We start from the raw sequence: 13,716 nt of genomic DNA, 5'->3' as shown, positions 1-13,716 counted from the left end.
TGAGATTTCCCTGGCAGATAAGATAAAGGAGAATCCTAAAAGATTCTATAAGTATATTAAGAGTAAAAGGGTAGCTAGGGAGAGTGTGGGTCACTTTAAGGATCAGTGTGGCAATCTATGTGTGGAGCCACAGGAATTGGGTGAGGTCTTAAATTAATATTTCTCATCCATATTTACCGTGGAGAAGGTCATGGAAGCTAGTGAGTTCAAGGGAGGGAACAGCGATATCCTGGAGCATATCAACATTGCAAAGGAGGAGGTGTTGGAGGTTTTGAAGCGCATTAACGTGGATAAATCCTCCAGGGCCTGACCAGGTGTATCCTAGGATGCTATGGGAAGCAAGGGAGGAGATTGCTGGGGCATTGGCAGAGATTTTTGTATCATCGTTAGCCATGGGTGAGGAACCGGAAGACTGGAGGATAGCAAATATTGTGCCTTTTGTTAAGAAGGGCAGCAGGGATAAGCCAGGGAACTACAGGCCGGTGAGCCTTACATCAGTGGTTGGAAAGCTATTGGAAGGGATTCTGAGAGACAGGATTTATATGCATCTGGAAAAGCATGGTCTGATTAGGAATAGTCAGCATGGCTTTGTGCATGGGAAATTAGATTAGATTAGATTAGATTAGTGATACAGCACTCATGTCTCATGAATTTGATTGAGTTTTTCGAAGAGCTGATCAAGAAGATTGACAAGGGCAGGGCAATGGACGTTGTCTACATGGACCTTAGCAAGGCCTTTGACAAGGTCCCGCATGGTAGGCTGGTCCAGAAGGTTCAAACACATGAGATCCAGGGTGAGTTACCAAATGGGATACAAAATTGGCTTGGTGATAGGAGGCAGAGGGTGGTAGCGGAGGGTTGTATTTCAGATTGGAGTCCGGTAACCAGTGGTGTGCCGCAGGGATCAGTGCTAGGCCCTCTGTTGTTTGTCAAATATATTAATGACTTGGATGTGAATGTAGGGGGCATGATTAGTAAGTTTGCAGATGACACCAAAATTGGTGGTATAGTGGACGTTGAAGAAGGTTGTCTAAGGTTACAACAGTATATCGATCAACTGGGAAAGTGGGCAAGGGAGTGGCAAATGGAATTTAACGCATACAAGTGTGAAGTGATGCATTTTGGGAAGTTAAACCAGGGCAGGACATTTACAGTGAATGGCAGGGCCCTGGGGAGTGTTGTTGAGCAGAGAGACCTTGGGGTGCAAGTACATAGTTCCCTGAATTTCTTTTCTATTTTAGAGATACAGCACTAAAACAGGCCCTTCGTCCCACCAAGTCTGTGCTGACCAACAACCACCAAAACTGCACACAATATTCCAGGTGTGGCATCACCAAGGCCCTGTATAATTGCAGCAAGACATCCCTGCTCCTGTACTTGAATCTCTTCGAAATGAAGGCCAACATACCATTTGCCTGTTTTACCGCTGTTGCACCTGCATGCTTACCTTCAGCGACTGGTGTACGAGAACACCCAGGTCTCGTTGCATATTCCCCTCTCTCAGTTTATAGCCATTCAGATAATAATCTACCTTCCTGTTTTTGCTACCAAGGCAGATAACCTCACATTTATCCACATTATACTGCATCTGCCATGCATTAGCCCATTCACTCAACTTGTCCAAATCATCCTGAAGTCTCTCTGCATCCTCTTCACAATTCACCCTCCCAGTTTTGTGTCATCTGCAAATTTGGAGATATTACAATTTAGTTCCCTCATCTAAATCATTAATATATATTGTGAATAGCTGGGGTCCTAGCACAGTACCCCACTAGTCACTGCCTGCCATTCAGAAAAAGACCCATTTACCCCTACTCTTTCTTTCCTGTCTGCAAACCAATTTTCTATCCATCGCAATACACAACCCCAATCCCATGCGCTTTAATTTTACACGCTAATCTCTTACATGGGACTTTGTCGAAAGCCTTCTGAAAGTCCAAATAAACCACATCCACTGGCTCTCCTTCATCAACTTACATCCTCGAAGAATTCTAGTAGATTGATCAAGCATGATTTCGCTTTCGTGAATCCACGCTGACTCTGCCCAATTCTACAATTGTTCTCCCAGTGCTCTGCGAGAAAATCTTTGATAATGGACTCTAGAACTTTCCCCACTACCGACGTTAGACTGACTGGTTTATAATTCCCTGCTTTCTCTCTAACTCCCTTTTTAAAAAGTGGGGTTTTGTGTCCTCCTTTGTGAAGACAGAACCAAAGTATGTATTTAGTTGGTCAGCCATTTCTTTGTAGCAAATAATAAATTCTGCAGTTTCCGCACTTTGTCTTCCCCGATCTTTTTCTCTTCACATACCTATAGAAACTTTTACAGTCAGTTTTTATGTTCCCCACAAGCTCGCCCTCGTCGTCTATTTTCCCCTTCTTCATCCATCCCTTGGTCCTCCTTTGCTGAATTCTAAACTCCCAATCCTCAGGTCTGTCGTTTTTTCTGGCAAATTTATACGCCTCTTTCTTGGATATAATGCTATCTCTAATTTACCTTGTAAGCCATGGTTTGGCCACCTTTCCCATTTTACTTTTGCGCCAGACAGGGAGAAACAATTGTTGCAGTTCATTCATGCGCTCATTAAATGTTTGCCATTGTCTTTCCACCGTCATCCCTTTAAGTAACGTTTCCCAATCCATCACAGCCAACTCACGCCTATGATTCAGGACCCTAGTCTCAGAATCAACTACGTCACTCTCCATCTTGATGAAGAATTCCCAAGGCGTCACGCACCACTAGATTGTCAATTATTCCTCTCTTATTACACAATACCCAGTCTAGGATGGCCAATTCTCTAGTTGGTTCCTCAACGTATTAATCCAGAAAAGCATCCTGTATGCACTCCAAGAATTCCTCCTCTACGGTATTGTGACTAATTTGATTTTCCCAATCTATATGCCGATTAAGGTCACCCACAATTACAGATGTTCCTTTCTCGCACGCATCTCTAATTTCCTGTTTAATGCCATTCCTAACATCACCACTGCAGTTTGGGGGTCTATGTACAACCCCACTAACGTTTTTTGCCCCTAGTGTTTCTCAGCTCTACTCACACAGATTGCACATCGTCAGAGCTAATATCTTTGCTCATTATTGCATTAATTTCCTCTTTAACCAGCAGCGCAACTCCACCACCTTTTGCTTTTTGTCTGTCCTTCCTAAATACTGAATACCCCTGGATGTTCATTTCCCATCCCTGGTCAGCTTGCAGCCATGTCTCCGTAATCCCAATTATATCATACACGTTTACATCTATTTGCGCAATTAATTCATCCACTTTATTGCGAATGCTCCGTGCGTTAAGGCATAAAGTCTTAAGGCTTGTCTTTTTAACATTACTTGTCCCCTTCCCACTATTTTTCACTGTGGCCCTGTTTGATTCTGGCCCTTGATGTCTCTGCCTATCATTTTTCTTATTCCCCTTACTGTCTTTTCTTGTTTAAAAAAAAATTATTTCCTGGGATGTGGGCGTCGCTGGCCAGGCCAGCATTTATTGCCCATCCCTAATTGCCCTTGAGAAGTTGGTGGTGAGCTGCCTTCTTGAACCACTGCAGTCCATATGGGGTAGGTACACCCACAGTGCTGTTAGGAAGGGAGTTCCAGGATTTTGACCCAGCGGCAGTGAAGGAACAGCGATATAGTTCCAAGTCAGGATGGTGTGTGACTTGGAGGGGAACTTGCAGGTGGTGATGTTCCCATGCATCTGCTGCTCTTGTCCTTCGAGGTAGTAGAGGTCGCGGGTTTGGAAGGTGCTGTCTAAGGAGCCTTGGTGCATTGCTGCAGTGCATCCTGTAGATGGTACACACTGCTGCCACTGTGCGTCAGTGGTAGAGGGAGTGAACGTTTATGGATGGTGTGCCAATCAAGCGGTCTGCTTTGTTCTAGATGGTGTTGAGCTTCTTGAGTGTTGTTGGAGCTGCACCCATCCAGGCAAGTGGAGAGTATTCCATCACACTCCTGACTTGTAGATGGTGGATAGGCTTTGGGGAGTCAGGAGGTGAGTTACTCGCTGCAGGATTGCTAGATTCTGACCTGCTCTTGTAGCTACGGTATTTATATGGCTACTCCAGTTCAGTTTCTGGTCACTGGTAACCCCAAGGATGTTGATAGTGGGGGATTCAGCGATGGTAATGCCATTGAATGTCAAGGGGAGATGGTTAGATTCTCTCTTGTTGGAGATGATCATTGCCTGGCACTTGTGTGGCGCAAATGTTACTTGCCACTTATCAGCCCAAGCCTGGATATTGTCCAGGTCTTGCTGCATTTCTACACGGATGGCTTCAGTATCTGAGGAGTCGCGAATTGTGCTGAACATTGTGTAATCGTCAGCGAACATCCCCACTTCTGATCTTATGATTGAAGGAAGGTCATTGATGAAGCAGCTGAAGATGGTTGGCCCACGACACTACCCTGAGGAACTCGTGCAGTGATGTCCTGGAGCTCAGATGATTGACCTCCAACAACCACAGCCCTCTTCCTTTGTGCTAGGTATGACTCCAACCAGTAGAGAGTTTTCCCCCCGATTCCCATTGACCTCAGTTTTTCTCGGGCTCCTTGATGCCATACTCGGTCAAATGCTGCCTTGATGTCAAGGGCAGTCACTCTCACTTCACCTCTTGAGTTCAGCTCTTTTGTCCATGTTTGAAGCCCCCCTCCTCTGACTCCTTGTGAGGCTTCTCATCCCCCTTATCAGTTTAAACTGGGCGGCACAGTGGCTAGCACCACTGCCTCGCAGCTCCAGGGACCCAGGTTCGGTTCTAGGTACTGCCTGTGTGGAGTTTGTAAGTTCCTCCTGTGATCGCATGGGTTTCCATTGGGTGCTCCGGTTTCCTCCCACAGCCAAAAACTTGCAGGTTGATAGGTAAATTGGCCATTGTAAATTGCCCCTAGTGTAGGTAGGTGGTAGGAGAATGGTGGGGATTTGGTAGGGTATATGGGATTAATGTAGGATTAGTATAATTGGGTGGTTGATGGTTGGCACAGACTCAGTGGGCCAAATGGCCTGTTTCAATGCTGTATCTCTCTATGACTCTGTAAACCCTCCCCAACCACTCTAGCAAATACTCCCCCTTGGACATCAGTCCTGGTCCTGCCCAGGTGTAACCCATCCAGTTTGTACTGGTCCCAATGTCCCAGGAATCTAAAACCATCCCTTCAGCCAATATTCATCCGCTATATCCTGCTATTTCTACTCTGACTAGCACGTGGCACTGGTAGTAATCCTGAGATCGCTACCTTTGAGGTCCTACTTTTCAACTTACTTCCTAGCTCCCTATATTCTGACTTTAGGACCTCATCCATTTTTTTATCTATGTCGTTTGTACCAGTTGGTACCACGACCACTGGCTGTTCACCCTCCCCCTTCAGAATGTCCTGTCACCGCTCTGAGACATCCTTTCCCCTAGCACTGGGGAGGTAACATACCATCCTGGAGTCTCTTTTGTGGCCACAGAAATGCCTATCTATTCCCCTTACAATTGAATCCCCTATAACTATTGCATTCCCACACTTTTTACTCCTCCCCTGTGCAGCAGAGCCAACCATGGTGCAATGAATTGGGCTGTTGCTGCTTTCCTCTGAGAGGCCATTCCCCCCCCCCAACAGTATCCAAAGCAGTACATCTGCTTTGCTGGGGAATAGCCACAGGAGATTCTCCAACAGTGTGGCACTCTATCAGTACTAAACCTCCGTTAGTGCAACACTCCCTCAGTACAGCCCACCTGACTGTGCAACTCTCCCTCATTAATGAACCTGTGACAGTGCAACACTCCCTTCGTACTGACCCTCTAACATTGCAACAGTCTCTCAATACTGACACTCTGACAGTAGCGCGCTCACTCAGAACTGACTCTCTGACAGTGCTGCACTCCCTCAGTACTGACCTGCTGACAGTACAACACTCCCTCAGTACAGACCCTCCAACTATGTGGGTTTCCCTCAGTGCTGAGCCTCTGAAAGTGCAACTCTCCCTCAGTACTGACCGTCTGACAGTGCAGCACTCACTCAGCACTGATGCTCTGACAGTGCTGCACTCCTTCAATACTGACTAACCAATACTGCAGCTCTCCCACAGTATTGACCACAATGGGGTAGATAGCCACTTGGATTTTCAAGTATGTGATCGAGGTCCCCAAGAGTGCACGCTGTATGCCTCATTGCACCATTTTCAACTTTAGCATTACCTGTGCATTTACTACCACAGTGATTCACTAAGGGCAAATTGTCATCCGAAAGGCTGTTGAAAAAGGTTGAGCGTAGGGTGGCACAGTGGCGTAGTGGTTAGCACTGCAGCCTCATACCTCCAGGGACCCGGGTTCAATTCTGGGTACTGCCTGTGTGGAGTTTGTAAGTTCTCCCTGTGACCGTGTGGGTTTTCGCCGGGTACTCCGGTTTCCTCCCGCAGCCAAAGACTTGCAGGTGATAGGTAAATTAGCCATTGTAAATTGCCCTTAGTGTAGGTAGGTGGTAGGGAATATGGGATTACTGTAGGGTTAGTATAAATGGGTGGTTGTTGGTCGGCACAGACTCGGTGGGTCGAAGGGCCTGTTTCAGTGCTGCATCTCTAAAATAAAAATAGTCACTTCATTAAACCCAATTAGAAGCTATTTTTCACATATTTCAGGGAAATTTAATCAACTGACAACACTTGAAGGTGAATCCGTTAGCTTTGCAGAGAGAAACATCTGTGAACACATCCTCCCTGTTATAAGCAGGTAATGGAATGGGACAGGTAGAACGTTCACTGGAAGGAATAAGAATTACATGAAACAGGAGTAATACAATTGCTAGGACAGCAAGTACAGGAGTTATATCAGTCTGGGGATGAAGAGCTCATTAAAACAACTGCAACTTTTGTTTATATGATGCCTTTGATGCAATAAAATGTCCCAAAGTGCTTCAAAGAAGTATTATAAAGCAAAATATTTGACGTAGAGCCATATAAGGAAATATTTGCTTGGATAACCGAAAGCTTGGTCAAAGAGGTAGGTTTTAAGCAATGTTTTAAAGGATCACAGCAAAGTAAAATGCAAAGAGGTTTAGGGAAGGAATTTCAGAGCTTAGGGGCCAGGCAACTGAAGGCACGGCCACCAAGGATAAAGCAATTCAAATTGGGGATGCTCAAGAGGCCGGAATTAGAGTGGTGAAGATATTTTGCAAGCTTGTGGAGCTGGAGGATATTACAGATATAGGGAAGGGTGAAGCTATGCAGAGATTTGAATATGGGTTCTGAGGAAAGATCAATTCCTGAAACATTAACTCTGTTTCTCTCTCCACAGATGCTGTCAGACCTGCTGAGTATTTCCAGCAGTTATTGTTTTTATTTCAGGGATTTGGAAACAAGGATGAAGAATTTTAAAATAGAGGCATTGCTTCATCAGGAGAAAACATAGGTCAGTGAGCACAGAAACAATGGATGAATGGAACAAGAGAAGTAATTAATTAAAATTGACGTTATGTATAGTTTCATTATTTGTGCAGCAATGTTTACATTGCCACTGAGAAGCGCAGTAGAAAAACAGCATAAAAAACAGTGTTTATAATAGATTCTTAGGAATTGCAAAGTTACACAGCTCAAAAATGTAACATGTTTTAATCCCCAACCAACCATCACAGGTGTGGTTGAATGTTGTATTGTTCCTGTGATGAAGGATTTTAGTTTACAAGGTTAGGTTGGAGAAGCTGGAGTTGCTCTCCTTGGAGCAAAGGAAATCGAGGTGAGATTTGATAAAGGTGTCAATGATTATGCCAGTTTGAGATAAGGCCGAAAAAGAAAAGTATTTTTTTCCCTGTTAGCAGATAGTACAAGGACTAGTGAACACAAATTTAACGATTTAGGCAAGACTTGCGGGGTGGGGACAGGGGATTGGAGGGGAGTTTGAGAAAGAACTTTTTTTAATGCAGCAAGTGGTAATGACCTGGAACTCGCTGTCTACGAAGGTGGTGGAGGTGGAGATGATATATGATTTCAAAAGGAAATTGGGTGGGCACTTGAGGGAAATAAACTTGCAAGGCTACGGAGCAGAAGCGGGGGAAAGGGACTGGATGGTTTGCTGTACAGAGAGCTGGCATGGACTCAAATGATTCACATGGCCTTCATCTGTAATGACTCACTGGCTCTCTGACCTATGTTTACATACCGTGACACGTAAAATCCATGTAATCAATCTGTAACACCCAATATTCAATATTCAACGTCGGGGCTATAAGATGAAACACATCGAGGCATTCTCTAACAATCCCCCGAATTGATCCATAACCCTATGTTTTGTAGTCAAGCAGTGATGGCAGTAAATGCAGCCTTGACAGTGTTGTGCACAGATCCCGAAACAAATTAACAAAAAAAAAGATTTAACAGGGATTGAGAACATTGAGTTCATCAAAACAATATTGAGGTCTTGTATTGCTTCATTTGCAAACAACACAATATCAATTTAATATACATACTGGAAAAACAGGAGAGTGAAACCAAGTGATTAATGTGTTTGTTCAATGACTGCAATTAACATTAACAGTGATGCAACCTAATCTATTTATTTCACCGGCAATGCAGCCTAATTGTCTCACTGGGGGTTTCCAACAATTATAATAAGGACCGTTTGAATATTACACAGTGTCAGAGAGTGGACTGCAGCTGAAGGAGGGAGCAAAGGTTCTGACAGAAAATGCATGGACAGGTGACAGGCTTAGCGTATGCCATTTATTATCCTGTTCTGGCAGCTATTGGTGTTCCAGGTAAGACCCTGTGATAAATTATCCATTGTGCAGAACAGTTTGATCTGTTAATTGGCTATAGAACATTGGTCTGTGCTTCATTCCCACCGCCTCTATGCAAATTCAAGAACCTAAGAATGTAAGAAAAATGAAGCGGACTAGGTCATTCGGCCCCTCGAGCCTCCTTTGCCATTCAGTAAGCTCATGGCTGATCTGATAGTGCCCTCAACTCCACTTTCCTGTCTGCCTCCATAACCCTTCACTTCCTTGTAAATCTAAAATCTGTCTAACTCAGTCTTGAATATATTTAATGACCCAGTTCCTCTGCTTTCAGCATAGAGAATTCCAAACATTCACGACCCTTTGAGAGACGAAATTCCTCCTCATCTCCGTCTTAAATGGCAGGCTGCTTATTCTGAAACTGTGCCCTCTAGTTCTAGATTCCAGGTGGGGAAATATTCTCCCAACGTCGACTCTGTCAAGCCCCCTCAGAATCATATCTGTTTCAATAAGATCACCTCTCACTCTTCCAAACATGAAAGAGTAGAGGTCTAAACTGCTGAAGCATTTCTCAGAAGATAACCCCTTCATCCCAGGAATCAACCTCGTGAACCTTCTCTGAACTGCCTCCAATGCAAATATACCCCAACTTGATAAGGAGACCAAAACTGTACACAGTAAACTCTGTATAATCTTACCGATGATTCAGTCATACTGTTTGTTAACATTCTGCTGGTTTCTCAATGTGATAGCTTACAAAAGTTAAAGAAGAGTTTATTTTTGCAAATAATTAATACAATGTAATTCTTGGGCTTCACCAGTGATTTGAACCAGAAATTTCATATGCAGATCCATTACTACCATAGGTTTATCAATATATGGGTTCCTGGATTTCCATAAGTTTTTTGTTTAATCAGAGTTAGAGTGAATGATCGTGGCACGTTTCTGAGATCGTAATTTGCGTATTAGGATCAGAATCTAACCCTCTTCCCCCTGACATTCAATGGCATTATGATCGCTGAATCCCCCACTATCAACATCCTGGGGGTTATCATTGACCAGAAACTGAACTGGAGTAGCCATCCAAATACTGTGGCTACACGAGCAGGTCAGAGGCTAGGAATCCTGCAGTGAGGACAGTGAGCCTGTCCTCCGTCTTCAAGGCATGAGTCAGGAGTGTGATGCAATACTTTCCACTTGCCTGGATGGGTGCAGCTCCAACAACACTCAAGAAGCTCAGCACCATCCAGGACAAAGCAGCCCGCTTGATTGGCACCCCATCCACAAACATTCACTCCCTCCATCACCGACGAATAGTGGCAGCAGCGTGTACTCTACAAGATGTACCGTGGCAACGCACCAATGCTCCTTAGACAACACCTTCCAAACACGTGACCTGTACCACCCAGAAGGACAAGGGCAGCAGATGCATGCGAACACCAGCACTTGCAAGTACTCTTCCAAACCACGCACCATCCTGACTTGGAACTATATTGCTGTTCTTTCACTGTCACTGGGTCAAAAGCTGGAACTCCCTTCTTGACACAACTGTACCGACTCCACATGGACTGCAGCGGTTCAAGAAGGCACCACCTTTGCAAAGGCAATTAGGGATGGGCGATAAATGCTGGCCCAGCCAGCGACGCCCACATCTCAGGAATGAATAAAAATAAAGGCGGAAGGAATCCCAGTTTGTGTCTTCAGGATGAGAGTTCTCAATGTAGGCTGACTCTTCGTGATGATACAGTGATCATGAAAGTACATTGTATTCAGAGAGAAGACTATCAGATGGGATCTCCAGGATTTGAGTTCCCAATCTCGACTGAACTTTCAGGGCCATCCAGAGGCAGAACCTCATTGTCCAAGCTGCTCTTCCTCAGATGATATGCTAATTCTAAACCTTGTTTCCCTATCCTATTGGGTCAGGTGTCCCCTAAAAACCAAAGGTAATTTTCCATCTCTGGACAATGATCAGCGATTAAACATCCTGTAAGTTTTCTGCATTTGTGTACAGTTTGCTCATTAATTAAACTGGTTGCTTATTTCTGTTTTTGTCAGGTAACCTGGTGACAATTGTGATCCTGTCCCGAGGAAGGTGTGGTCTCTCCAGATGTATCACTCGATACCTGGTGGGAATGGCGGTGTCGGATCTCCTAGTCATTATCACAGCGGTGATACTAAATCGGATCAGTGTCATTTATTTTCCAGTTCTCTTCCTCTCAACCACTCCAGTCTGCAGCCTCAAAATCGCTCTGATCTATATAGCCAGAGACAGCTCAGTCTGGTTAACGGTCGCTTTCACTGTCGATCGATTTGTAGCCATTTGCTGCCAGAATCTGAAAATAAAATATTGCACAAAGAAAACAGCGGCTGTTGTTATAGGAACGGTCTGTGGTGTGAGCTGTGTAAAAAACTTTCCGTGGTACTTTGTGTATGAACCGTTGTATATAATTAATGGTGTCCCGTGGTACTGCAAACATTATGTTAAGCTTTTACTCGGAAATTCTATGGACAGCATTTGACTGGATCGACCGCATTTTAAACCCTTGTGCTCCTTTCCTTCTGATGGTGGCACTCAATACACTGACTTTCAGAAACATTCTCGCAGCCAATAAAAGCCGCAGAAGACTCCAGGCCCACAACATCAGAGAGAATCAGAGTGACTCAGAAATGGAGAGCCGGAGAAAGTCCATCATTTTACTCTTCACCATCTCAGGCAGTTTCATCCTGTTATGGATGACCTACGTTGTAATTTTCTTGCATGTGCGATTTACGAACAGTAATTATTCGACAGGCTCTACTCTCAGTAACCCAAGGTTCATTCTACAAGAAAGTGGCAACATGTTGCAGCTCCTCAGCTGTTGCACCAACACATGTATTTATGCAGGGACACAGAGTAAATTCAGAGAGGAATTCAAAAATGGCTTGAAATACCCTCTGAATCTGATCATTAAATTCGCAAAACTGTGAAATATGTCTTTTTTTTGCATGTTGTGAATCCAGTTCTTTTTCATTATCACCCCATACTCTTAACACACCAGTTAGCCTGTTTCTTCCTTCCAAGACCTAATCGAAAATTCTCACTTCCTCCAAGATCCTTAATGCAGCTGGTATTCTTTAACAGACCATGACCGTTAACCACTAGGAAAACTGCCACAAAGTCGATTTTACAATCATTTATTGGGTTACTTATAAACAGAATTCAACTTACGTTTCCTGATCCTTCCATGAAATCATAATTCAGACTTGATTGAGTTCCAGTTGATTGGAAACCTTGGTACGTGTGCATTCAGATGTTGAAGGACAGCTGGAAGAGTAAATTGTGTTATTTTTAGTTAAATATTTGATTATTGGGAAGGACATCATTCCCGTGGATGGTTTATGCACTCATGTTGTTGGAGGAATCCATAACAAAGGGCGTGTATTAAATTGGAGACAGGCCATTCAGGAATCAAATCAATGTAGGCTGACCCTTCATGACAGAGTGATCATGAAAGTACATTGTATTCATAGAATCATAGAAAGTTTACAGCACAGAAAGAGGCCACTTGGCCCATCAGGTCTGTGCTGGCCAAAAGATGATCCACCAATTCTAATCCGCGATGCTGAGAACATCGTGGATAGCACGTAAGTGATGTGGTCACACCGCAGGATATGGCTGCACAGGCAGAAAAGATATGGGTGACCATCAGACAGAGTAGTAGGCGCAGGGAGGTAGTGTAGGAATCCCCTGTGGCCATCCCCCTCTCAAACAGATATACTGCTTTGGATACTGTTGGGGGTGGGGGGGTGGGAGATAAAATCCCAGGTGAAAGCAGCAACAGCCAAGTTCGTGGCACCACGGAGGGCTCTGCTGCACAGCAGGGGAGGAAAAGGGGTGGCAGAGCTATAGTGATAGGGGATTCTATCGTAAGGGGTGCAGATAGGCATTTCTGTGGCTGCAAATGAGACTCCAGGATGGTATGTTGCCTCCCTGGTGCTAGTGTCAAGGATGTCTTGGAGCAGCTGCAGGACATTCTGAAGGGGGAGGGTGACCAGTCAGAGGTTGCGATACACATTGGTATCAACGACATAGGTAGAAAGAGGGAGGAGGTCCTGCAACAAGAATCTAGGGAGCTAGGTAGCAGATTAAAAAACAGGACCTCAAAAAGGTTTTAATCTCTAGATTACTCCCTGTGCCAAGTATAGGAATAGGACAATAGAGCAGATGAATGCGTGGCTGAGGAGATGGTGCAGGAGGGAGGGCTTTAGGTTCCTGGAACACTGGGTCTGTTTCTGGTAAAGGTGGGACCTGTGCAAAGTTGGACGGGTTGCACCTGAACCGGAATGGGACCAACATCCTTGCTGGGAGGTTTGCTAGTGCTGTTGGGGGTGGGGTTAAACTAATTTGGCAGGGGGATGGGATACAGAGTGGAGGTACAGTAGGGGGTGAGGCACAGCCAAATATAGAAGAGAAACTGAGTCAGTCTGGAATGCAGAACAAATATAGACCTGTTCAGGCACAAGTGAAAAATGCAAGGCTGGATTGCATATACTTTAATGCAAGGAGTCTTACGAGTAAGGCAGATGAATTGAGGGCATTGATTAGCACATGGGATTATGATATTATTGCTATCACAGAGACATGGCTGAGGGAGGGGTAGGACTGGCAACTCAATATTCCAGGGTATAGAATCTTCAGGCGTGATAGGGGAGGGGATAAAAGAGGAGGTGGCATTGCACTGTTGATCAAGAAGTCAATTACTGCAGTAAGGAGGGATGATATCTTAGAAGGTTCCTCAAATAAGGCCAAATGGGTAGAACGTAAGAACAAAAGGGGGCCAATACTTGGCTGGGCATGTACTCCAGGCTTCCAAGTAGTCAGAGACAGATAGAGGAGCACGTATGTGGGCAAATCCCAGAGAGGTGGAAAAATAATAGGGTAATAATAGTAGCGGATTTCAACTTCCCCAATATTAACTGGGATCATCTTAGTGCAAAAAGCTTAAAGGGGGAGGAAT

At 44.6% G+C, this 13,716-nt stretch overlaps 1 pseudogene; it reads left to right on the top strand.

Moving 5' to 3' along the window:
* The first annotated feature begins 8,667 nt into the window (after positions 1–8,667).
* On the top strand, positions 8,668–11,686 carry LOC137353634 (probable G-protein coupled receptor 139; annotated as a pseudogene).
* Positions 11,687–13,716: the final 2,030 nt, after the last annotated feature.

Source organism: Heterodontus francisci, chromosome 3 (genome assembly GCF_036365525.1).
Source record: "Heterodontus francisci isolate sHetFra1 chromosome 3, sHetFra1.hap1, whole genome shotgun sequence".
Classification (NCBI taxonomy): Eukaryota; Metazoa; Chordata; class Chondrichthyes; order Heterodontiformes; family Heterodontidae; genus Heterodontus; species Heterodontus francisci.
This window is presented reverse-complemented; position numbering and strand designations above follow the sequence as displayed.